We start from the raw sequence: 25358 nt of genomic DNA, 5'->3' as shown, positions 1-25358 counted from the left end.
TTACCTGATTTCTTTCCTCCTGTAATAGTCTTTGCAAAGCTGCTGATGTGATCTGCCCAACGCGAGTGGGAGTCGTGACGGGTTCTTTTAGGGATCTCAGAGTGCAAAAGACACAGCAGGGGACAAAACCAGTTTACTTTTACAGAAATGCACTTTATTACCATCTTTGTTGTTATGAACACATGCAGGGTAGCGCATACCAGACCAGTCCATTGCTCTTCCATCTGTGGGAGCTTTGTTGAGTCAGCACCCCGTGACTAGTTATCATGAGAAACCAGTCCTGGTAGGCATCACCTGCGGAACAGTCACTTGGCGTTCCTCCCATCCCTGGCCAGCGCAGGCTCAGGCGAGGGTCGTTGGGCAGAAACAGACGAGAGGCTCACACGGACTCTCACAGGGTAGAAAGTAAAATCCGCTGTCCCAAATGAATTCCTGATGTCAGTCTGCATCCCAATGGGTTTTTGGCCTGCTGAGTCCAGGTGCCCACAGAGAGCCAGGAAGATGTGGAGACCACCAGCCAGGTGAGTTCCCAACATGGATCACCAGGACCATGGATCACCAAGGCTCTGCCCAACGAGGGTCACTGGGGAGCATCCAACGGGGTCCAACAGAGGGGATGGAGCTGGAGCAGTGCAGGAACCTCTTCCCACACGCGGGACACTCACAGACCTTCCCTTACCAGTGTCCCCATTGGTGCTGGGTCACAGCAGAGTTCTGGGAGAAACTCTTCCCACACTGGGGACACTGTTAGGGCCTCTCCCCGGTGTGGATCCACTGGTGGGTGACAAGGGTGGAGTTTTTCTTAAAGCCCTTCCACAGTCAGGGCAGCAGAAGGGCCTCTCCTCTCCTCTCCATGAATCTGCTGATGCTTTAGCAGACTGCATCTCCTCTGAAACCTCTTGCCACACTCAGGACACTCATAGGGCTTCTCCCCCATGTGGATCCTCTGGTGGACAATCAGGTGGGATCTGTGCCTGAAGCTCTTCCCACATTCCCCACAGTTGTAGGGCCGTTCCCCAGTGTGGATCCTCTGGTGGCGGATCAAACTGGACCTCACGCTGAAGCTCTTCCCACATTCCCCACATTCGTAGGGCTGTTCCCCGGTGTGCACTCTCAGGTGTTGGATTAGTTCGGAGGTGTCACGGAAGCCTTTCCCACATTCCCTACACTCATAGGGCCGTTCCGGGGTGTGGATCCTCTGGTGGCGGATCAAACAGGACCTCACAGTGAAGCCCTTCCCACATTCTCCACACTCATAGGGCTTCTGCCCAGTGTGCATCCTCTGGTGGCAGATTAAACCAAAGCTGTTGCGGAATCCTTTCCCACATTCCCCACACACATAGGGCTGTTCCCCAGTATGGATCCTTTGGTGGTAGATCAAACTGGAGCTCTGGTTGAAGCTTTTCCCACATTCCCCACACTCGTAGGGCCGTTCCCCAGTGTGGATCCTCTGGTGGCGGGTCAAATTGGAGCTCTGGTTGAAGCTCTTCCCACATTCCTCACACTCGTAGGGCTGTTGCCCAGTGTGGGTCCTCTGGTGGATGATCAGGCTGGAGCTGCACTTGAATCCCTTCCCACATTCCCCACACTCATAGGGCCGTTCCCCAGTGTGCACTGTCTGGTGCCTGATCAGATCTGACGTGTCTCTGAATCCCTTCCCACATTTCCCACACTCATAGGGCTTCTCCCCAGTGTGGATCATCTGGTGCCGGTTAAAGCTGAAGCTCGTGCAGAAACTCTTCCCACATTCCAAACACTGAAGGGGCTTTTTGCCATCATGAAGCTGCTCATGGACCCTCAGATCAGAGCCCTGGCCACACCTCTGGCTGCCTGCCAGGCCCAGGCTGGGTCTTTCCTCCTCGGATCTCCATGATCTGTGTTTGCAGCCCCTCCTTGTGCGGGATCTCCGTGGCTTTTCCTCCCTGTTGGATTCCTGCACTGTGGAGCCGCTGCAAACGGCCTCTTCCATGAGGTTCTGCTGAGGGGCTTTGTCCTCCCTGGTCTCCGTCCTCAGCTCCTGCTCTGAGGGGAAAGGACAAGGAGAGGATGGGATTTGCCTCTGTGCCAGAGGGAAGGAGAAGGAGATGCCCCCAATCCTCCCTGGCAGGACAGAGGGGGAAAGGGGCAGTGACATCCTCCTCACCTGCCTGGCTGTCCGGGGGCATCTTCCTGCTCCTCACAGCCTTTTGCTCCATCTGGATAAGACTTGGGAATGGAAAATCTTGGTTTGGGGGAAAAATGAAGTGATTGTTATGGCTTTGAAGGTCCTGCTGCCTGACTGCACCTCTGGAAATGCCCGGGCTGTCTGGTGTCCATAAAAACCTCCACAAATCACGAAGGAGCCCAAAAACACTCTCACAGAAGATCCCTGTTCACACTGTCTTCACTTTGTGGTTATGGGGGTTCCTGTGCTCAGAGCTGATGGGGACCCGTGGCTCCTGGGGATTCCCCCTCTCCTGGCTCCTGCTCAGGCACGCTGAGGGAGTTTTGTGGGTCCCAGGGCTCATCCTGCCCTGATCCTGACTCAGGTCCCAGGGTCCCCCTCTCCAGCATCCCCCCACTCCAGGCACTCAGGGCTTCCCCCTTTCCCTGCCAGCCCTTCCAGGCTCGGGGGTCCCGCACCCCACTCATCTCCCGGCTCCACCTCCCCTCCGGGCTGCCGGGGGTCCCCCCGCTCTGCTGTCGCCCCTCTCCCCATGCCGGGGCTCCCGCCTTTCATCCCCCGCCTCTCCCGGGGATCCCCAAAACCGATGTCCCGCCCCGCCGGGACCGGGCCATCGCCACGTGGGCCCCTCCAAATCCCCCCAAGGAGCATTTACGGCTCAGCTTTGGATTCCTGCAAGAGCCAGAAACATCCCCTCCTCACATCAATAAAACAATACCTCTCCCAAGGACACCCAAATACATTTGGGCCTCGATTCCCGAATCTGCAAGGCACAAACACCAACCCCCATCCCCCAAGAATCCAAAACCCAACCAGCCGTGCCGGAGCTGCCGCGATAGCCCCGGGCCGACCTTCCCCTCCGCGCTCACCCGCGGGATGCAGGAATGCGATGCTGCCGGGGCCAGCGGAGCTGCGGGCTCAGCGGGCTCGCCCTGCAGCACCGCGATTCTCCGCCTGCGCCTGCTGCACCTCTGCTGCTCCTCCTGCTCCTGCTCCTCCCCTTCCTCTCTCCTCCCCTTCCCCTCTCTCCTCTTCCTCCCGCTGCTCGCCCGCTCGCATCCCGGACCCCCCTTTGCCACCCCCTGTGCCCCACGGCCGCCGCAGCAGCGGCTGTTGGGGAGGGGGCAGCACCCCCTGAGCCTGCAGGGGAGACAGAGCAACTGAGAGTTAGGAATCGAGCATCGAGAAATGCTTGGACTAGAAGGGGGCTGACAAAACCCTATGTTTGCTGGAATTTACGGTGCTTACAAGAACAGGGGAGAGCAAGGCTGCAGGATAAGATAAAGAGCTGGGGTGGGCGAACAGGATGCAAGGACAAAGGCACCACAGGATAAGGGGGATTCTCCAGATCCCTGAACCCAGGAAAACTGGTATCAAAGTCCAGAAGATGGGCAAAGGAGGAAAAAGAACATGTGCTAGGAGATAAGATGAAAAGTTCAACTGAGAGGAAGACTGTTTACTTTTTCCCAAGGAGCAGTGTGGAGCAGAAAGAGGCGTGTAGCTAATTTTAATATGAATCGGGGACAGGCAATGAATATGTATTAGGTGTATTGTGCAATTCTAGTTTGTAGAGAATAAGAAGAGAGGTGCAGATCGCCAAAGGAGTGCGTGTTTTTGGAGGAGCTATCCCCCTCAGCGCTGAATAAATACATTCCTACTCTTATACCTTATTTTGTGCGGTAGAGAGAGTTTTTCCGCGCTTCACAGGGCTGGGCAGGGGGCTCGGGGCCCCCTGTGCAGATCCGTCCGTGCCGTCCCCTCCCCCCGAGCCCCAGTTCCGCTCCCGGGGGTCGCTGGATGCGAGGGGGGTGGCGCAGGTGGGGTGGGAGTGGGGAGCGCTGGGCGCTGCGGCTCTGCCGCTGCTACAAATACATGTTATGGCATTGGCTTCTCCTGAATATTCAGAGAAATACTGTATGTGTAGTGTTAAAATAATTTTTTAAATATAGTTTTCTTTAAAAGTAACATAGGTTAATAAAGAGTATTTCTAATAAAGAAACTACTTACTTAATTAAATAACACTCAATAGAAACACCTATTGCTAATATACCAGTTACCAGCACCAACCGTCTCTAAAAACTAAAAGCCACAAATCTAAACTTATTAAAAAAAATAAATTAAAACCACAACAAATACCCACAAATGCTCTTAAAAACCAAACTCATAAAATAACCTTAAAAACAAATCCTAAATTATAAAATGTAATTTATAAAACATTTTGAAAATATACAGTAAGTCTATAAATATACAAGAAGCTAATAAATTCACAAAATATACCTCAAAAAAAGTGTATTCTTAACCAAATACCAAACTCCCAACCATTATAACCTTTTACTTTACTATTTGTCTCTTATTTTCTTGTACTACACCTTTTTAAATCAACACAAAGAGAAACACATTTTTCATGCCACTCTCTGGGGAGTCACCACTGAGCAAATTGTTCAGTTTGGGCTCTGGGTGTGCTGGTGAAAGGCGCTGTGCTCTGTGGCTCTTCCCAGCAGCTGCCCAATCCCAGCCTCAACTCTTCCCTCTTTCTTTTTCTCTCTTTCCTATTTCTGTACCTCACATTTCCAGTTCAATCAAATCCATGTTCAATCAAATTCGTAGGTTGTGCTCCTATGGTCTTATTTGCACCTTCACTGGTTTTGAGGTGTCTCACCCTGCTGGGCCCCTTCTCATCACCATCTTTCTGGGATTCTGTCAGGGCCGCTCTTTCTTTTTTCTTCTTCCCTCTGCTTTGAGCTGGGAATGGGCTGGAAAATGTCCATCATGATATAAATCCATATTATAATATTGTTTTTTTGCAAATATTAACATGCATGCTGTATGTATAATGTTATAGCAGTTTTGCTATAAAGATACCGTTTTTATTTCCGCTATTAACTAAACTTAAACATAGTAGTGAAATAGCTGATATAGTCATGCTTGTGGGAATTGAACTGCCTGCTTGGTTGGGATTCCAATGGAGAGGTGATGAAATCCCCTGCTAATATCAGCACCAAGTATGGACCGAAGCCCAGGCTGGAGGTGATAATAAGGACACAGACTAAAACCACAGCCAAAAAATGTGCGCACTCTTAAAAGGCAAATCAAAGGAGAAGCCATGCTAAACAGTTCTTGGAACATATAAACTACTTTGATGGAAATTGGGAGGGATTGGCCGAGTAGCCCAAGGCATATGATATATATCATATATCATATCATATCATATCAAAAATTACTCATATCCCAAGGCCACGGTATTGAGAAGTTTGAAAACGGTAATATCAGTAATTGGAGGAAAACCAGAAGCATACCTCATAGAAAATTGGTAACTGCATTACAGTTGAGAGTCAATGTCTGCCCCAGGAGAGAGATCATGGCCAGGGGTACTTGTGGAAACTTGATAATATTGTGGTGCTGATAATGAAACATCAGCCTGTATTATAGGAAACTGTCCAATTACTCAAAAGACGAGGAATAAAGGCACAAAGAGACACATCTGTGAGCTGCTAAAAAGAAGAACTAGACTGTATTTCAAGAGATGATCACAACAAGTTATACAAGCCAGATTTGATATTTGTTAAAGGAGGAAAGGCATTCATGGTGAACATGACAGTCAGGAACAAGCACTCCAACTCCTCCTTGAAAGTTGCTGCCAATGAGAAGGTCAGGAAATATCAGTGCCTTCACAGACTAACTCAAGATCTTACAAATGCATCAGACATTGAATTTTTGGGATTTCTTATAGGAGTGTGAAGAAAGTGGTATGACAAAAAATCTTCTGCTGTTGGCCCTAGGTCTCTCTAAGATGATGCAAGAGAAGACAGTCTGGGCCCAGAGCATCCAGAGCACTGCTCTCCTCCATTGTTATGGTACATACTTTTGTGGACAAAGCTCGATGGATTGTTTCTGTTCATGAAAATAAAAAACAAGGCTGAACGGCATCACTGGACAGTGGGTAGGACATGTGGGAGCAATACAATTTTTTCAATCATACTTTGTTGGCCACTGCCCATATTTGAGATAAATTTACCAATTTGGCCCAGGTGAATGGGCCACCTATACTTAACCTGGAAAAGAAATCTATTATCATATTTATTTATAAGAAGCCATGAATGATCACAAGTGGTTCCATCTTGTTAAGACTGTTCTCCAGAATAAGATCATCAAGGTTAACTGAGGCATGCTCCCTCAAGCCAGGGCAGAGAGGCTTTATGAAGCAGCGGGATGCTCTGAAAAATTGATACTCCAGCAAACAATAATTTGATCTGCCAGAAGAGAACACAGGCTGCTGGGTGTTGTATTCCTGGATATTGGCTAAGGCTTTTGACCACCAGCACTTTCTACGTGCTCTGCAGCAAAGGGAAGTGGACTGCCATGTCACCAGCTTGGTGAGTAACATGTGTCAGAGCATACATCTTCACATGGAAACCTCTTCAGAAAACTGACATAACCCAAAACATATACACCATCCCTAGACAAAGATACTTGGCAGACCAAACGGATGCAAAAGCAGGGCTCCTTGAATCCCCTGACCTCCAGATTTGATCAACTGCCAAGGAATGGCAGTGCCTAACACCGTGCACATGTGATGCCATCCTGCACTCCAGCATGAAGGATGGAGTCTGGGTATCCCAGCATTGATGGGACTCAATCCAATATCTAGGCCCGAAGATTGCAAAGACTTGCCCAATGTTTGGATGATGAATTAATGCTGTGGGGGGATTTCTTGTTAGGGTTGGGATTAAATGTGTGAGATTTTATTTTTGGTTTGGATTTACATGTTTATTACTTTTTATTTCTATTCTAGTTTTACCAAAGGTGAGTTTTACAGTACTTTAAGTTAAACAATTTAAAATGAAGACTTTTTTTACAGGGATTTTAAAGATAAATTGCTTAATTAAGAAATGATGCTTAAATTACTTTTACTTTTAACTTAATAACTAACCATTTGTGGATTGTAATGCAGACTTTTTATTTAACTATGAAATATTACTTAGATTTATGAAGAAGAAGGCCAAAAGGACAAACTTTTGTTCTAAAAGTTCTACTTGTTTTATATATATATTATTTTATTCTAAAACTTTAAAATCTTCTTTCCAGCATTTTAAGATTGTTCCTGGAAAAAGAATGCTTAGGTCAAGTATATAGGAAATTATGGATGAGAGCCAGAGGGGATCAAGAAAAGATCCTGTCAATATGGGAGCCTGACCTAAGATTGAACTGCTGGATGGTTCAGTTGGTCACACAACACCAGAATGGGCAGTAGCTACTCCGAAAACTCAGTATTCACAACTGTGTAACTGGAGGAAACAGGAGTTCTGGTCCTCCCAAATTTCCCCTGCCCTAATCATGCAGTAACACATGGGGAGGGTGACTGGCTCAGGTATCTCATGATGCAGCAGAGATCCACTTGCAGCCCATGGAGGCCCAGAATGGAGCAGGGATTCACCTGCATCCTGTGCTGGATCCTGCTCTGCAGTAGATCCATTCCCAAAGGAGGCTATGACCAAACAGGAAGCCTGTGATGGAGCAGAATCCTGTAGGACCTGTAGAACCCTGGTGTCCTGATTTAGGACAAATTAAGAGGAAAACCTCTGGAAGGAGGCCCCCCCCAAAAGAACCAGACCCCCACCACCGAGTTCAGGAAGAATTTCATCAGAGGAAAAGTGGAAAAAACCTGTTTATTTAGCAAACAAAAAAACCCCACTCCCCAATACAAGAAAAAAACAGCCACAGATGACAAAAGAAACTCTTTCACCACTCTGAGAGGATGAACAAACTCAGAAAGTCTCTGGTGCCGGGGAGGGCTGAATGCTTGTCATGAAAATGCAGACTCCAGGGGCTCCTCGATGTTCCTAGGTCCTGGTCCGGAACAGGTTCAGATGGTATTCAGGAAAAGAGAAGAAGGAAAGCAAAGAAAACAGTCCAGAGAAGGAAATTGGGCTGCCTAGCTAAACGAACTAATAAGGAAAAAGCAAAAGCAGAGCCAGCGAGCCAAGCCAAGCAAGCAAAGCGAAAGCAAAGCAAGCAAAGCAGCAGCCAAGCCAGCAAAGTGAAAGCAAAGCCAGTGAGCCTCCCTAAGCCCAGATGATGGTAGAGGAGCACCCGCTAACTAGACAAAACCAACCTTCACTTTCAGAGTCAATTCTGAAAGCACCGAACATAATTCCAGAAATGAACAACACACACAATTGGGGATACAAAGCATCGTAACATCACCCCAGGACACCTGGGGAGAGGAGCTCAACTGGAGCAGATTCTTGGTTTAATTAATGTTCACACGAGGTTCCTCAGTAGCATCCTTGGTTCCATTGGGTCCTATGGTGTCAGAATGGCCCCTTGGTTCTGTTAGGCCCATGATGTCACAATGGCCACCAAGTTCTGTTAGGCCTCATGGTGTAACAATGGTCCCTTGGTTCCGTAAGGTCTCAAGGTATCAAAATGTCTCCTTCCCCATGCTGCCATAATGACTATTTTTATCTGTTACTATCCGTGGTGCTACAATGGCACCTTGTTCTCTTAGGCCCCAGGGTGTACCAATTCCCCTTTGGTTTTTGTGGTCCATTGGTGTCACAATGGCATTGTGGTTCCACGAGACTCCATGGTGTCAAAATGGCCCCATGATTTTTTTAGGCCCCAAGGTAACATCATGGCCCCTTGCTTCTCTTAGACCTCATGGTGTAACAATGGCCCTTGGTTTCATTAGTTTCCATGGTGTCTACATCAACCCTTGGTTCTCAGAGGCCCCATGGTTCCAGAATGGCCCCTTGGTTCTATGAGGCACCAAAGTGTCACAATGGCCACTTGATTCCATGAGGTTCTATGTGTTTCTAGGTGTTACAAGGGCCCCTTGCTTCTATGAGCCTCCGTGTGTCACAATAGACCTTTGGCTCTGTTAGGCACCATGTTGTTACAATGCAACCTTAATTCTATGAGACCCCACGGTGTCACCATGGCCCCTTCGTTCTATTAGGCCTCATGGTGTTAATAATTGCCCCTTGGTTCCATGAGTTCCCATGGTGTTCAAAATGGCCCATCGATGCCATGAGCCCGGTTTGGGTCACAATGGCACTTTGGTTCTGTTTGGGTCCATGTTGTCAAAATGACCAATTTGATCAGACATACCAGATGGTGCCACAATGGACCCATGGTTCTGTGAGGTCCCATGGTGTCACATTGGCCCCTTAGTTTTATGAGGCCATGATGTCAAAATGGCTCCTTAGTTTTGTTAAGTTCCAAGGTGTCACAATGGCACCTTGGTTCTGTATGGCCCCATGGTGTCATCATAGACCATTGTTCCAAGAGGCTCCCTGATGTCAAAATGGCCGCTTGGTTCCATGAGGTCCCATAGTGACGCAATGGAACCTGGGATCTATGAGACACCATGGTGTCACAATGACCTATTGATACCATGAGGTCCAATGGTGTCTCAATAGACCGTTGGTTCTATGAGCCTTCACGGTGTCACAATGGCCCTTTGGCTCTGTTAGGCCCCATGGTGTCACAATACACCCTTGGGTCTATTAGGCGCCAAGTGTCACAATGACCCCTTGGTTTTCTGAGGACCTATGGTGTCACAATGGACCCTTGGTTCCATGAAGTCACGTGGTGTCACAATGGGCCCTGGGTTCTGGTGGACACCATGGTGTGATTATGATCCCTTAGTTCTGTCAGACCCCATGGTGTCAAAAGGACCATTGGTACCATGCAACATAATGGTGTCACAACAGCCACTTGGTTCTGTTAGGCCCCATGGTGCCACAACACCACTTTTTTCTCTTAGGACCCATGGTGTCACAATGGCTCCTTGGTTCTCATAGGCCCAACAGTGTCACAATTCCCTTTTGTTTTTTGAGGTCCATTGGTGTCACAAGGGCATTTTGGTTTTACGAGGTTCCATGATGTCAAAATGTCCCCTTGTTTCTATTTGTCCGTATGGTGTTTAAATTGCCCCGGTTGTTCTATGAGCTCCCATGGTGTTCAAAATGGTCCCTTGGTGCTATGAGGCCCTGTGGTGTCACAATGGCCCCTTCGTTCCATGAGGCCTGATGGAGTCACAGCGGCCCCTTTGTACTGTTAAGCACTATGGCGTCGCAAATGCCAGTTGGATTCCTTGGGCCCCATAGTGTCACAATTTTCCCCTGGTTCTCTTAGGAGCCATGTTGTCAGAACAGCCCCTCGGTTCACACTGGCCACATGGTGTCACAATGGACCCTTGGTTCCATGAGGTCCCATGTTTTTACAATGGCCCCTTGGTGTAATGAGCTCCCATAGTGTCACAACAGCCCCATCGTTCTGTTAGGCCCAATGGTGTCACAATACACCCTTATGCCATTATGCCCCATGGCATAAAATGGTCCCCTTGGTCCTTTTAGACCCCACAGTGTTCAAAATGGCACCTTGGTGCCATGAGGCCCTACGGTGTCACAACGGCACCGTGGTCCAGTCAGGCTCCATGGTGTCACAATGGTCCCTTGGTTCTGGGAGGCCCCATGATATCATAATGGCCCCTTGATTCTGGTGTGCGGGGGTGCGGAGTCACTTGTGGAGGAATAGCGAGGGGATCAGCCAGACAATCAATGTGATTGATAAAGCATAATCCAACTTTATTGAGAGCATCAGACAGTTTTATAGCCCAAAATAGCATATATCAGCATTATTCATATTAGTACAGTCTTATTGGTTTATGTACGCCTTCTCTTATTATTGGTTATTGTGAGCGTGAGATAATCACGCCTACTGAATTTCTAGCCAAAAAGTATACGTGCTACCTCGCTGCTCGTCTTGGCTGCTACTTCCCTTACTCTTATACTTATTGCTATATAGTATCCGTTCCAGGGTTATACCTCACTTACTACGTGCTTCCCTGGAAGTTAAGGCCTTGATTGAACAATGGACATATGTATTACTTATCAACTAACTCTGCAAATGATGCTAGCTGCATTGCTTTTGCAAGAGTCTCTTAAAAGCAAACACTGCTGCTCAGCAAAATCTGCTTAAGAGCAAGGCCTAGCTACTACTTAGCAGGAGCTGCTCTCCTGCAACAAGGCCTCAGCCGAGCCATATCCACAGTTGTGTCCATGGCTTTCTAACCAATTCTCAACAGATGGTGTTGGAATTGTTTGCCTGACTGATAATCAAATGTTGTCTACGATGCGTGCACTTGATAGCAGTGAACCCCACAAGGATTGTATTTCCTGTGGAGCAGGAGTTCTTTGAAAGAGGCTTTGTTAATAGTGTTCCTTGCAAAGTGCACTGCAAGATTTTCCAGGACAGATTGCTTCTCATCTGCCCAGTCATAAGCTACTGCAAGTAGCAAAGACAGTTAAGTTGTCTTTGAGACTCAAAAGTAGTCGTGCGCCAATGCAAGGTTCTGCTGCTTTCACTGACAGGTCAGGAAAAATAGGGAAGGCCACTGTTTTCTGGGAGGATGAGTCTGATTGGCAAATGCTGGAAGGCCATGTGTTGGAGTCAGTGAGTTAGGGGTCTCTCTGAATTCTTTAGAGGGAAGTTAGAGTGAAGGGATTTAATAAGTCTTAGAGTGAGTTCTGATGTCTTTAGTGAGTAAAAGGCCTGGATTCCACAGCAGTAGCTTCTGTTCTGCTGAAGGTTGCAAAAACACTGATATCTTCAGTAGAGGCTCTAAGCCCACAGTTGTAGACAGGACTTGGACATAATAGAATTATAGCAAGAATATTGCTTGCATTTCTTAGATAGATTCTATATATAGTGTTATACATAACCTGGTGAGCTAAGAAACTAGAATTCTAATAGGTTAAAGAGTGGTGGTCTGAGTTGGCATCTTAGCTGGGTGGAAAAATACTATATAACAGTATGTATTGGGAGAGGTGTTGCTTTTAGCCATTCTGGCTTCTAGCCATTTGCTTATTGCTACTGCTTTTGCCATTGCTTGCCATTGCTTTTGGTATTGCCTTTTGAGACTGATGTGCTTTGTAATAAGATGTGCTTTGTAATAAATAACCTTTTTAACTATTAGCTGCTTTGCTTCTTTGGAAGATTACCCAACAAATAAGAGCTAAGAGCTCAGAGCAGGAGCCTATAGAGCTCCGGGAGTGAGGTGCCTGTAGAGCACGTGGGGGTCAGAAAGAACCTCCACATCTGGAATCCACATGTTTGGCATCAGTATGTTCAGGGGTGCTACTGCCTCCACTGGCCTTTTGGATGGTATGGGAATGGGTTTAGATCACTGTTCTATCCCTGCCCCTTAGGCACCTCACAGCAACTGCAAATCTCCAGCCACATCCCCACAAAGCCATTCTGCAGGATGCCAAAACCTGCTTTTCTCAAGCCCCTTATTCCTTCTGCTGCTGCCCTTCCCTCTTGCAGTTCCCCAGCAGCCTTTCAGCCCAGAAGCTGCTGAGCTCTTGGGATCCTCACTGCTCTCCAGCTTCCACACCTCCATCATCTCAGGCTCACTGGCATCCAGGAAGTTCAGCAGAGCTCCCTGCCCTGCTGCTCTCTGGAAGGTCTCTGCCAGCCCAGGTTTCTCCAGGGCCCCCATGCCATGGCCATGGCCATGCCATGGCCAGGAAGGAGAGGCATTGGGAGCAGATGCACACCCTTGCTTAATATCCCATCATTTCTGGCACAGCTAAAATGACAAATCAGGACTTGTTCAAACTTCAGTGAAAGGATCAGATCCTGTCAGGGATACATTGGGCCCTTTCTCATCAAGGCTGACATCAAGTACACGAGCCTTTGATTGGACATTCTCTTTACCAAAGCTGTTGTTCACCTGCCTCCTCCTGTACCCCACGGCAAACCCAAAACAACTGCAGGTGCTGGCCCTGCTGCAAAGGCAATCGTGTGGCTGGGCTCTGGGCTGCTCTCCCCATGGCCACCTCCCATCCCTTCCCTCTGGATAAAGCCATGCCAGAGCACACAGCTGCCCAGAAGCTGATGAAGTCTAGAAACAGCATCAGAGACAACTGTGCAGAAGGTCATGGCTGTACAACTCAGAAGCTGAGACAATCTGGAACTGACTTTGCAGGACTGCCTGTTCCAGTAAACACCTTTTTCCTTCCCAAGCAGACAGAGTCAATGGAACACACCACCAAGACATAGACATGGTTCACAGATACCCATAGGTTACTAAATGTAGGAGGATTGCTTAGTCAGATGGGACAACTTGAGCTGCTCTGACTGCTTGTAGGGGCGTTCTCATGTCAGAGCCCAGAAACCATTCAAAGACCCCTCCTGCTCTTCATACACAATGAGGATGTGAAATCTGCACTACTGCCCCATTGCAAAGACAGCCTGAAGTGCAGTGTCCATCTAAGCTCTTCCTTGGCTCAGTTACTTCCATGAGCTCACACCAAAGGAAAAGATCTCTGAGCTCTGCCTGCAGGGCATAAACTGAAAATCTACTGCACAGGACTTAGTTTGGTCTCCTTACCTTATGTCCTTTTCCCTCAGAATTGAGCTCCCTGTTATTTCTTACGTCGTCATCACAGCCGTTGCCCTTTTCCCCATTCTCCTGCTCTCTGCTGCACATCTTGTTTGGCTTGGTAGGAGCAGAGCTCTTCTGGATGAGAGGCAAGGGCTTGGAGGGAAGGAGCATAGAGGGATTTGCCAGGGAAAACCTCTTGGCAAGAGGGTAGCCAGTCAGGCCTGCAAAGTGCAGACACAAAATGTAACATAAAATAATGCAAACCAAAAGCATCTAAAGCTCCACGTTGCATGGGACACATTTCCTGGAAACCTCTAAATAGCTGCCCAGGGAAACATGTTCCTGCCAACAGCCCCTTGGGGCAGGCCAGGGGCACACCCTGACCCACTTGCACAGAGCTCCCAGGACAATAGCCTGGCCTCTGGACTGCCCTGGGACAGCAGGGAGCCAAGAGCCCTGTGCTTTCCAGCAATGGCTCAGCTGCACATGCAGCCCCCTGCTCCTCTCCCTGCCCCACAGCTGAGCAGCCCTACAGCTGGGAGCAGCACAGCCCATGGCAGGGGGCACCTGCAGGGCAGAACTGTTCCCTGGCAATAGACACAGGCTCTCCAGGCTGGCACAAACCCCTTCCTCCTGCCAGAGAGTGACCCAGCTCCCACCTTACCTCTCTGTGGGGCTGAGCCATGTTCACAAGGGAACAGGTGAGTAAGATGACCTTCCTCCTTTATCATACCATATGCATGTCCAATGGTTGAAGCTCTAGAGAGACTTTTGAATTCTTGAGAAGATTTCTTTGTTTTTATTTTTCATGGATCTAGCCTGTGTTTAATTCCTCTGAACACTACTGAGTCATCATATCGGAAGGGAAAGGGGGAAAGCTCCAATGATAAGAGGGGAGGAAAGATTTCTTCTTGATGTTGGCCTTTTGTGAATACCCAGTAAAGACCCACACAGCTGTGAGTGCTATTTCTGCAAACCTCAAAGAGCTCTCAGCAAGCAGGCAGGCCTTGCTGGTGGTTTTATAGCACTGTAATATCATCCTCAGTGTTGGACCCAATCACCAAGCAGAGGAACAACAGGACATTTATATGTAGTGAAACCCAGCATTGATGGCTAAGAAAGAAACAGGACTTGCATCTCCTGACCATGTTCAATTTGTGGTCAACTATGGCCACAGTCCCTGACCCCACTGACAGTATGAATGATTTGGCTGCTGTCAAAAAGAAGAAAGCAGAGCATAATGACAGAATGTTGTAATGCCATGGGCATCCTTGCAAGATCACCTGTAGCTGTCAGCTACCAACTCTGACACAGGGCCAGCATTGACCACCATGGACCAATTTTCCCTGAACACTGGTGGGATTTTGCTCCATTTTGTTCAGGCCTTCAACTCGTTTCTATCCTCACCTTTTCCTTCTGTAGCCTTTCCTTTTCCAGTAGAATCCATGTTTGAACCCGTGCTTGTGTCTCACAGAAGTACTTGGTTGAATTTGGGAACTGTCTGGGATAGACAGAAACAGGAGCTGGTCCCCAGACCTAGAACAAGGTGGGGTGACTCCAATCACCAGCAGTGGGCACAGACAGCAGAGCCAGACGTGTCTCCTGGTGTGTCTCCAGCCGCTGTGTCCGTGTCACCCACAACCTTCCCAGCCCCAGCGCGGGGCTGCCCCTTTGTGACGTGCTCGCCCCTGGTTCTCTCGTTTCCATGGCCACAGAACCCCCACCCCATCTCCATCCCTTTCCCTTTCCCTTCCCAAGGGCAGCCAGCCCTGGGCCCAGCCAGGCCTGAGGGTTTGACACTGTCTAGGAAGCTGATGCTTTCCAAAGTTTCTTTTCAAGGCCTTCATTTCTGTCATTTCCACTCAGTTCTGGGCTGCAGCTTGTTGGCTGAGGATTTTGTTTATTTCTCTTCACAACAAATAAAGTGCTGGGACACAACCAGTTATTGGCAGTAAAAGAAACTTTGCACTCCCCAGTAGATGACCCCTGTATTCAGTTGGCTGATATCATTCAGGAACAAACTGATCATCCAAACATTCCACCTTTGCTCCTCTTCATTGCTTCAGGGGTTTATTCCCTGATCTTTGTTGCAGAGACACTGAAACACAACATAAACAAGATTTGCCTCAAAATATTTCTGATCTTGGCGCTTCCTGACAATTCAAAATTTTCTTAATGGAAATAGTATGGGGCACGTTCTTCTGAAATACTCTCCAACAGAGTGGTTAAAACTGATCATGCTTGATTTGGCAAAAGTGAGCATGAGCCAAGAGACCAGTGGGTCTGATCCCTTTTCCTGAATCAGCAAAACTATTTCTTCATGTCTCATCTCTCCTACCTCCTCAAAGAAGCTTATCACTCTTCATTCACTGCCCCCAGTATTTAGTGGGCCAATATGATCAGTGTGTCTGCCAGGTGGAAATTGGCCATGCAAAGGTTCTCCTTCATTGTGGCAGTGGTTTGTTCCGGCTTTCTTTCCTGCAGACACACCCAAACCCAACACTGCAACACCAGACTGAAAACGATTCTCATTTTGACTGTCCCTGAAAATTCAGAACCATCCTCAGAGTGTTATCTGTGGGGATTAAAGTCGGGTGGACTATCATCAGGACAGACTCAGGAGCTCGCTATATTCTGGTCATGAAGTTTGTAGTTTATTGTAAGGGCATGGGTATATGAGGGAGTGAGTGTAAGAGAGAATAAGAGAGTAGAGAGAATAGAGCATAGAGAGAATAAGAGATAGGATAAGAGAGCCATTTCCAATTTACAATACAATAAGTATTCTTCTATGTTGAATATTCTAATTTCCATTAACCAATCTACTACAAAATACTAATTTCCTAATATTTGCACGCAACCTATAGGAATCTCTCTATTACCATGTTTTATGGCTTTCTTATTTATAAACCTTATCTCTAAATCTTTCCTGACATACTTGGAACAGGATGTCTGTTAGCTCCTTGGTATTTGTGGCATTTGACATTATCTAAACAAAGGAAGAGGCCTTAAACCTTCACATCTATTTCCTCATCCCCAACAGTTTCCCTGTTCTCAGGGACAGGCTCCAGGGCTGGGCTCTCACTTGCACGGAATGAAGAAGAGCTGCTGCACTTGCCAGTGGCTCAGGGGGCTCACGATCAGTGCTTTGAATGCAGCTTTTGTGCACACTCTGCCTCCCTGAGCCAAGCAGCATTCCTGGGCATGGACACCCCTGCTGCAGCCAACATCCTCCCAGCACAGCTCCAAGAATGAGATTGCAGCAAGCCCTGCCTGAAGGAGTCTCCAGTCTGCTGCAGCCCTTCACCTGCAGTGGAATCATCTTGTGCTGCCATGGGGGAGCAAAGTGGGTGAGGGGCTCTTTGCAGATGAGGGTCTCCTCAATGTGCTGCTGCTGCTCCTCCCTGGGCCTGATTCAGCAGCTGGTGCCTTCTCCTGCAGCTATATGAGGAGCCTGCCTGGAAAAATGACACTGCCAGTGCAAGTGACAGCCACCCATCCCTGCCATGGCCCTGCCCACAGGGTGTCCTGCCTACCAAACTGCTCCAGTCAGGTGATGTTAGACAACATGAAAATGCCTTCAAACAATGCATTTTCCACATTCTGCCAAAATCATGGCCACACAGTCCACATGTTGGGGGCAGACTGTTGTCAGCAGAATGGTGGCAGCCCCATCAGCTGCTCTTCCCATGGCTGGATGGTCATGGCAGTGGAGGCGAGTCTCTCACTGTGCCCATTTCTGTGGCACCCAGTGTTCTGCAGTTGTTCCCACTGAACTCGGGGTGCTGCTACTGCAGCAACATCACTCCACTGATTTGATAACAAAGATTTGGAATGGCATGCAGGACTTGCCCAAAGAGGTACTAAAAAAAAAAGAGGAGTGGGCAGGGAGTTAGAATAGTTCACTCCTTCTAATACAAGCATACATTGATTTAAGCAGGGACACTGGGCTAATCACACTGGGGACTGGTTTGAAAGCCTTGTCTCTAGCCAGATTTTTTCAGGAGAAAGGAGTAGATAAGATTTTGCAGCACCTCTGTGAGCAAGTCTGAGCCAGAACTCAAAGCACAAGACAAATGCTCCCAAATTTGCTACCCATAGGGAAAGGAAACAGAAAAGCAAATAAAACAAGTGCAATTGCATCTAAATCGCCTGCATTTATCTCATGGTCCAACCTTTCTGTACAAAAGCACCTCAATTCAAATGCACAGCTGAAGATCAAGGAATGAAAGTGTTTCAAGAGCATTTAAAGCCTGGTTCCCTTTACTTTCAAGGAAAGGGAGATGCTAAATTCCTTAAAAACACCAGTGTGGGTCTATTTGGGACTGCATCCTTGAAAACAAGGAATGGAGGTTTAGAGCTGCAGACCTGTTTCATTGGAAAACCATTTCAAGACCAGAGAAGCCCCCTAATAACCTGAGTCTGTTAACACTGCCAAGGCCACCAGTAAAGCATATCCCAGGACAGGATGCTCTTGGCCTTCTTGGCCACCTGGGCACTCACTGGCTCATGTTCAGACACTGCCAACCAGCACCTCAGGACCTTCTCAGCTGGCTGGCTTTCCAGCCACTCTGCCCCCAGCCTGGAGCCTCCCATGGCTATTGTGGCTGACGTGCAGCATGGGGCACTTCACCTTGTTGGACCTCATACAGGTGGCCTCAACCCATGATCCAGCCTGTCCAGGTGTCTTTGCAGACACTTTCTACCCCCCAGCAGATCAACAGTCCCACCCAGCCTGGGTGCCTCTGTTCCCAGGGAAACTCGCTGACCTGTTTGTCATGGACACTTGTGCAGAGCCCCGGCATTGGGAGTGGAGGTCTGGGCTCCTGGACAGCTCAGGGGGCCTTGGCCCAGGACCCCTGGCAGGGGCAGCTGAGCAGTGCTGCCCTCAAGGTCACTGCCAGGGAGGAGGACAAGGGCCAGCAGGGCTCAGCCTCACACAGAGGTAAGGTGGGAGGTGGGCTGCTGTCTAGTGTCCACCCTTTAGATGGGTTGATTGTAAAGTTGTGTGTTCACCTCACTCACTTTGTCCCTTTTACCTGATCTATAACTTCTCATTTCCTATCAACAACTCAGATGAAGGCAAGTAGTTCATGGAGTGTGGCATGTTCTGTGCACACTCTGAAGCTTCATCTGACTCTTCATCAACAACCCTGGCCAGGAAGGACAGGGATGTGCTGGAGCAGGAGCCCAGCAGGGACACCGAGGGGCTGCGAGGTCTGGAGCAGCTCTCCTGCAAGGAAAGCCTGGCACAGCTGGGCTTCTTCAGCCTGCAAAAGAGACTAAGGCTTAGGCTTGGCCCAGCTGTGGCCTTCCAGTACCTCATGGCAACCTACAAGAAAACTGGACAGGGACTTTGTAAAAGGGCAGGCAGAGAGAGCACAAGGGAGAATGGATCCAAAGTGAAAGAGAGTAGATTTACATGAGAGATGCAGAAAAAAAGACTTTCCTGGAACAGGTTGCCTAGAGAAGCTGTGCATGCCCCACCCATGACAGTGTACGAGGCCAGGCTGGATGGACCTCAGGACAAGTCAGTCTGGTACAAGGGGTCCCCAGGCACAGCACGGGGGTTGCAGTGATGTGATCTTCCAGGTCCCTTCCAAGCCAAAGCATGCCATGACTCCGTGATTCTGGGATACCTCCCCTCATCCTCTGGCAGAAAAAGAAACTTGGCACCAAGTTCCATGTTGCAGACCATGTCTTTTGACAACCTGCTACTGTTTCAACAGAGAATGAAAAGAGATGACAATAGTGACACGATTTCTCTTTTCTACTTGACATTTCAATGCTCTGCTCCTGTCCACACTGGCAAAACTCAGAAGAGGCGATTCCTCCCTATGAAATGCTTTGTCACACCCAAAGAAGAAAGCCACAAGAATGGCAGAATGGTGAGAGCTCCGTGCAGTCCGCACGGGCGGAGAAGCCTCCCCTGGAGCAGCTCTACAGGGAGGGCCCGTTCCTGGGGAGCAGCGGCTGCGGCAGCGTTTACGCTGGGACCCGGCTCGCCGACGGCACCCCAGTAAGAGACGGGGCTGGCTCAGAGTGGGGAGTGGGACGGTGGGCAGTGAGGTGAGCCCACCGCTCGCCTTGGCTTGCAGGTGGCCATTAAATGAGTGGACTGGGATCGTATCTGGGAGTGGGCACAGCTGGTGAGGGAGAGGGACCAGCGGGAGCAACCAGTGGGGTGTGCTAGGCGGGGCGAAGGCCAGGCCCGGCAAGAGGGGTGGCAGCTGGGATGCTGTGAGGGGAGTGAGCGTGGAGGGAGCAGGGAGGGAGTGGGGAGGGAGCGAGGGCCGCGCAGCATCCCAGGTGGTGGCGAGCTTTGGTGGGGCCAGGCAGGGAGTGCTGAAGGTGCAGTGCAGCATCAGCCCAGCTGACAGCATCGTGGTCTCCCTGCAGCACGACAGTGCCCTTGTGCCCCTGGAGCTGGTGCTCAACTGGATGGTGTCGTGCCCTGGCTTCTGCAGCCTCCTGTGTCTCCTGGAGTGGTTCAAGCTGCCCAACGGCTTCGCCCTGGTCATGGAGCGTCCGGGGTGCTGCCAGGACCTGTGGCACTTGCTGGAGGTGGACGGGTCCCTGCCAGAGCCCGTGGCGTGGGGGCTGTTCCACCAGGTGCTGCAGGCCACGCGGCACCGCACCAGCCGTGGCGTCCTGCACCGTGGCATCAAGGCCGTCGATCTGGACACTGGCGAGGTGAAACTCATCGACTTCGGCTATGACACCATCCTCCAGGACACCTTCTATACCTGGATGGCAGGTGAGCCCAAAGCCAGGGTCCCTTGGGGAGCAGAGGTTCTCCCCTTTCCTGGCACAGGGGGAAAACAGAGGGAGGGAGGGAGGGGGAATTCTTCTTCAGCCAGCTGCAGGACCAGCATGGTATTCCAACCTCCCCCTTCCCCGAGCAGTGCTGCACCCTTGTGGACACAGCTCAATACTGAAACCCCCACCTGATCAGTGCTGCCACCTTGTAGAGAAAGACTGGTACAGCATGCCCTCCCCACAGTGCTTCCCCCGTGTGGACACAGCATGGTACTGCAGCCACCCCCTCCTCAGGAGTGATGCCCTCTTATGGACACAGATGGGTACTGCAGCTCTCCCTCCTCTGAGCAGTGCTGTCCCATTGTGGACATAGCCCAGTACTGTACCCTGCCCCCTGTTCAGTGCTGTCCCCTTGTGGACAAAACCCGGCAATGCAGGACCCCCCTTCCGAAGCAGTGGTTCCCAATTTTGGACACAGACTGTAACTGCAGCCTTCCCCCTTGTGGACACTGCATGGTACTGCAGTCCCCACCTTCTGAGCAGTGATGCCCTCATGTGGACATGTACTGGTACTGCAGCCTCCCCCTACTCTGAGCAGTGCTACCCACTTGTAAAACAAAGCCTATTACTGCAGCCTCCCCCCAGTTCAGTGCTGCCTCTGTGTGGACAAAACCCGGTACTTCAGCACCCCCCTCCTCCAAGAAGTGGTGCCCAAATTTGGACACAGACTGGTACTGCAGCTTTCCCCCAAGCAGCGCTGCCACTCTGTGGACATATCGTGGTACTGTAGCCCTCTTCCTTGAGCACTGCTGTGCTCTTGTGCAAGCAGCATGGTATTGCAGCCCTGCCACCCAAACACTGCTGCCCCCTTCTGGACAAAACTCTATACTGCAGGCTTCCCCTTGAGCAGTGCCGCACCTTTTGTGGACAAAGCATGGTACTGCAGTCCCCCTCCCAAGTGGTTCTGATGCTTTGTAGACACAGCATGATACTCCAGCACCCCCCCTCCCACCCCTCCTTGAGGAGTGCTACCCCCTAGTGGACACACCCACGGGGTTTTCTCTCTCGAGGTTTCAGAGGGTGCAGACTCCTTTTATCCTAAACTCCTGGCTGCACGTTCCTCTCTTCCTTTCCCCATTGCCCAAGGTACTAGGAAGGTACATCCTTCCTGACCCGCCTGCCCCACATTCCCTCTTGAACCTGGCATCTCCCCCACAGTTCAGATTTTCACACTTATGCAGACCCTTGTCTGTTTCAGGAGCCAAGCTGTCTGGGCCCGGTAACAAACCTGCTGCCCAAAGTCAGTAGAAACATTGCGACCCATTTCACAGATCTAAACACTCATCCCTTCACCCATCAAATGATTTGTAAAGACATTAGCACACATCTTTCCTCTCACATTGATGTTTCCTGTGCTGTTAACAATCTTTGAAGCCCAGCCTTCACCCTGACCTCTCTGCTGTTGTAGTTTCCTGGGCAGAGGTTGTTGTCTCTTCCCCCTTCCATGGGCAGGCTGGTGTTCAGCCATGTCCAGGACAGCAGGGCCCCACCCCACAGCACTGTGCCCTGGGAAGACAAAAAACATCATTCCATATGTCCCCATTCTTCATTCTTCCCAGGAATTTGGCTCTGCCAGTGAGCTTTGTAGCTCATTGCCACAGGAAAAAGGAAACCCCTGTGACACTGTGGGGCCCCATGGAACCAAACATCCATTGTGACACCACAGAACATCACTGAACCAAGAGTCCATGGTGACACAAAAAGGCTTTGTGGAACCAAAGAGTCCAAAGGACTAAAACAGATATTGCATGGCTCTGCCTTGGGAATATAAATCTCCATGATGGCATCTTGACACACACTTGAGAAGGGTGTCTGTTTGTAGTGGGGAAACTCAGGAGTTTTAGATTGCTTCAAAAAGAGTAAAGGAAGTAAACCCCTGTTTGCTTGAGTGCAGCCAATTCTACAACCAAAGCAGGTCCCAGGTGAGTGAGGACAAACAGGATGGGAGTGGGGAATGTGGAGAAATATTGTCAACACTGGGTCAGGCCTCAAGGAACAGTTTGTCTGAGCAGGCCAGATTTTCTGAGAAGAGACCCTGTATCAGTATCATTCACAGAACTCTGCAATCAACCCTGCTCTAAAGAGAAACAGTTATAAAAGATATGCTTTAAAATAGGACCACTTATTTCTGAGAAACTCTTTGAAATATTTCTCCATAACTGTAGAAAAAACTTCCTAATGAACTTCACCAGAGCAGAGGGAAATCAAGGCAGAGCCATGGTTTTGTCAGGACTTGCTTTATCCCAATGAGTGTGGTGGTGCATTTGGTGTTGAGCACTTGAACCTCAGGGCCTGAGAGGAGTCCAAGTCAGAAGAAAAACCCAAATGCCTCAAAGCATTAATGGGGCCCACTGAGGTCTGTCCCCACCACAGGTTCCTCACGGACTCCTTGGGAGAGAGAATTGGAGGCCATGATTGCCCAAAAACCTCTCAGAGAGCCAGAGAGCAAAGAAAAAAGGAAAGTACCTTAAAAAAGCTGAAGTACCTTGAAGCATTAATGAGCCCACTGAGTATTATTACTGACAAAGGATCTCAAGGGACTAATTAAAGCAGATAATTGGTGGCCATGATTGCACAAAGCTCTCAGAGACTGCAAGGCAAAAGCAAAACCCAAAGTCCTTTGAAAAACCTTCAGTCCCTGGGAGCATGAAGGAGCCCCCAGGGCCATTCTTGGCCAAGTCTCCCCAGGGACTGGTCCCAGCAGATCCCTGAGGCCACTGGGATGTGGGGGGATTCTGAGGGCAGCACAAGGGGTGACAGTGCCCAGCTTTGCTGGTGCTGTGCCAGGAGGCCCCAGTGGCTCAGGACAAGGTGTCTCCTCAGAGCCCTTAGTGGCACAGACCCTGCTGTGCTCCAGGGCACCAAGACTTGGCTTCTCTTTGTCCCCACCTGTCATCTCTGCCTCCAGTTCTCTGCTCTCGGGGCTTGGGGACACTTTCTCAGTCGTGTTCCTCAGTGGGACCCATTAAAACTTAAAGAAGCTTTGGAGTTTGATTCTCACTTGGAGCTCTTGAGAAGTTTCTTCACCTCCCTCTCAGGGACTGATGTTCAGGGCTTCAGCACAAACCCCAAGAGGGTCATTAAAGTCCTTGTGCTGTGTCATTGCTGCTGAGCTGGGCCGAGCTCCTGGCACAGAGGCTGCTCCTGGGAAGGGCAGCATTGCAGAGAGACAGCTCTGCCCAGAAGCAGCTCCTGTGCACAGCCCAGCTGGGGCTCTGCCTGCAGCTATCCCATGCACAGCCCAGAGGGGTTAAACTCAGCCTGGGCTGGGGGCACAGAGCAGAGCTCAGTGAGGGCTCACTAGAGCAGAAATCCTCACAGTGTTTGAAACAGTCACTCTCTGGCTGTGGGAAGGTAAGCTGCAGTTCCTGCAGGGATCTCCTGAAGCTGGCACATGCCACAGCTTTCAGGACCTTCCAGGAGGACTCTCAGACCTGCTGCAGTGCAGGGGATGTGGCCCTGGGCAGGGCTGGGTTTCCCTGCTGCAGCACTCGAGGCACAGCCCCAGTCAGCTTCCATTTGTTCAGGCTCTGCTGCAGGGCTGAGCAGCGGGGGCTGAAGCCAGGGGTGCCCAGGGCTGTCCTGCAGAGCAGGGTTCTGCAGCCCAAGGCTCTGTGCTGGGGCAGGGACTCTGCTGCCTGCCAGGGGCAGCTCTCAGCCAGCCCGGGGAGCTGCTTCCGGCGCTGGGGGAGAAGCTGTGGGGGCAAGGAGTGACCCTGAGCAGGGCAGGTTCTGCTGAGAGGTGCTGGATGGGGCAGGGCTGCTCCCAGCTCCAGACCAGCCTGGACACAGCTCTGGAGAGCACTTCCCAAAAGAAGGTGAGTCTGGGATTGCTGTAAAGATCAGGAGATTTCTTGAGAGTGTTTTAAATTTCCTCCTTGGAGAAGAATGGAAAGGCTGGGGTGATGACAAAATGATTTTTGCTTTTTATACATTTTTTCCTAGTCTTGTAACTCTGTAAACTATTATTATATACTTATATAACCAAAATCTTTTAATAGCTCTAGTACACCTCCTAACCTTTCTTTTAGATTTTTTTGAACAGTAAGCTGACCTTCTAAATATATTCCTGAAATAATGTATAGGCTTATTATCAGGAAAAGGACCTACAAGAAGAACTTTTTTTTTTTTTTTTTTTTTTTTTTTACCAGAATGTGAGCAGTCATTGAAAAAATAGGAGCAAAGAAGCCCTTGGAACTACCCCAATGAGTTGACCCAGGGGTGTGTAACAGGGGAAACCGAATCTCCTATTGGATGTCCTGTTAAATATCCTAGTTAATCAACCTCAATAAATTGTTGGAATTGGGGGCTAGGTGTGCCACATTTCCACTGGGACTCCTGGAAGCTTCCAATAATGATCTGTTTTGTACTTTACCATTCTAACACTCTTGCAAGGGTTTTTTTCTCTTTTGATTATAGACAATCAAATAGACAACAGGGGGGATGAGAGAAGCAGAACAGGAATTGTACTCAGAGAATCACAGAACATTCGGAGTTGAAAGAGACACACAGGATCACTAAAGTAACATTTGAACATTTACAGAGACTCCAGATCTGTAATTTTGTGTGGTCAGTCTCTCTGCTGGGAGCCTCCCAAAGGGCCTTCAGCCACTCCTCAGCCCTGGGCAGCACCAGCATCCCCTTTGCAGGGCCCAGCAGGGCTCTCCTGAGCTGCCCTTGCACACCTGCAGGCAGACCCTGTCCCAGGCAGGGCCCTGCAGACAGGCAGGTTTCTGTAGGGCAGGTGAGGGCACAGAGGGTGGGATGGGCTCTATGAGCCTGGCAGGGACAGGGCAGCTCTCAGGAGGGAAATGTCCAGGCCCAGGGAGATGCTCAGGGAAGAGAAGGGGGCTGAAGAGAGCAATGCTGGGGGCAGGAGGGCACTGTTGGTGTTTGGGAGGTGCTGTGCAGAGCTGGGTACAGGAACACTGCCCTGAGTGCCTGGCTGTCTCTGCCCTGCCGTCCAGGCACAGCACCACAACA

Source organism: Erithacus rubecula (assembly GCF_903797595.1).
Source record: "Erithacus rubecula genome assembly, contig: scaffold_179_arrow_ctg1, whole genome shotgun sequence".
Taxonomy (NCBI): Eukaryota; Metazoa; Chordata; class Aves; order Passeriformes; family Muscicapidae; genus Erithacus; species Erithacus rubecula.
This window is presented reverse-complemented; position numbering follows the sequence as displayed.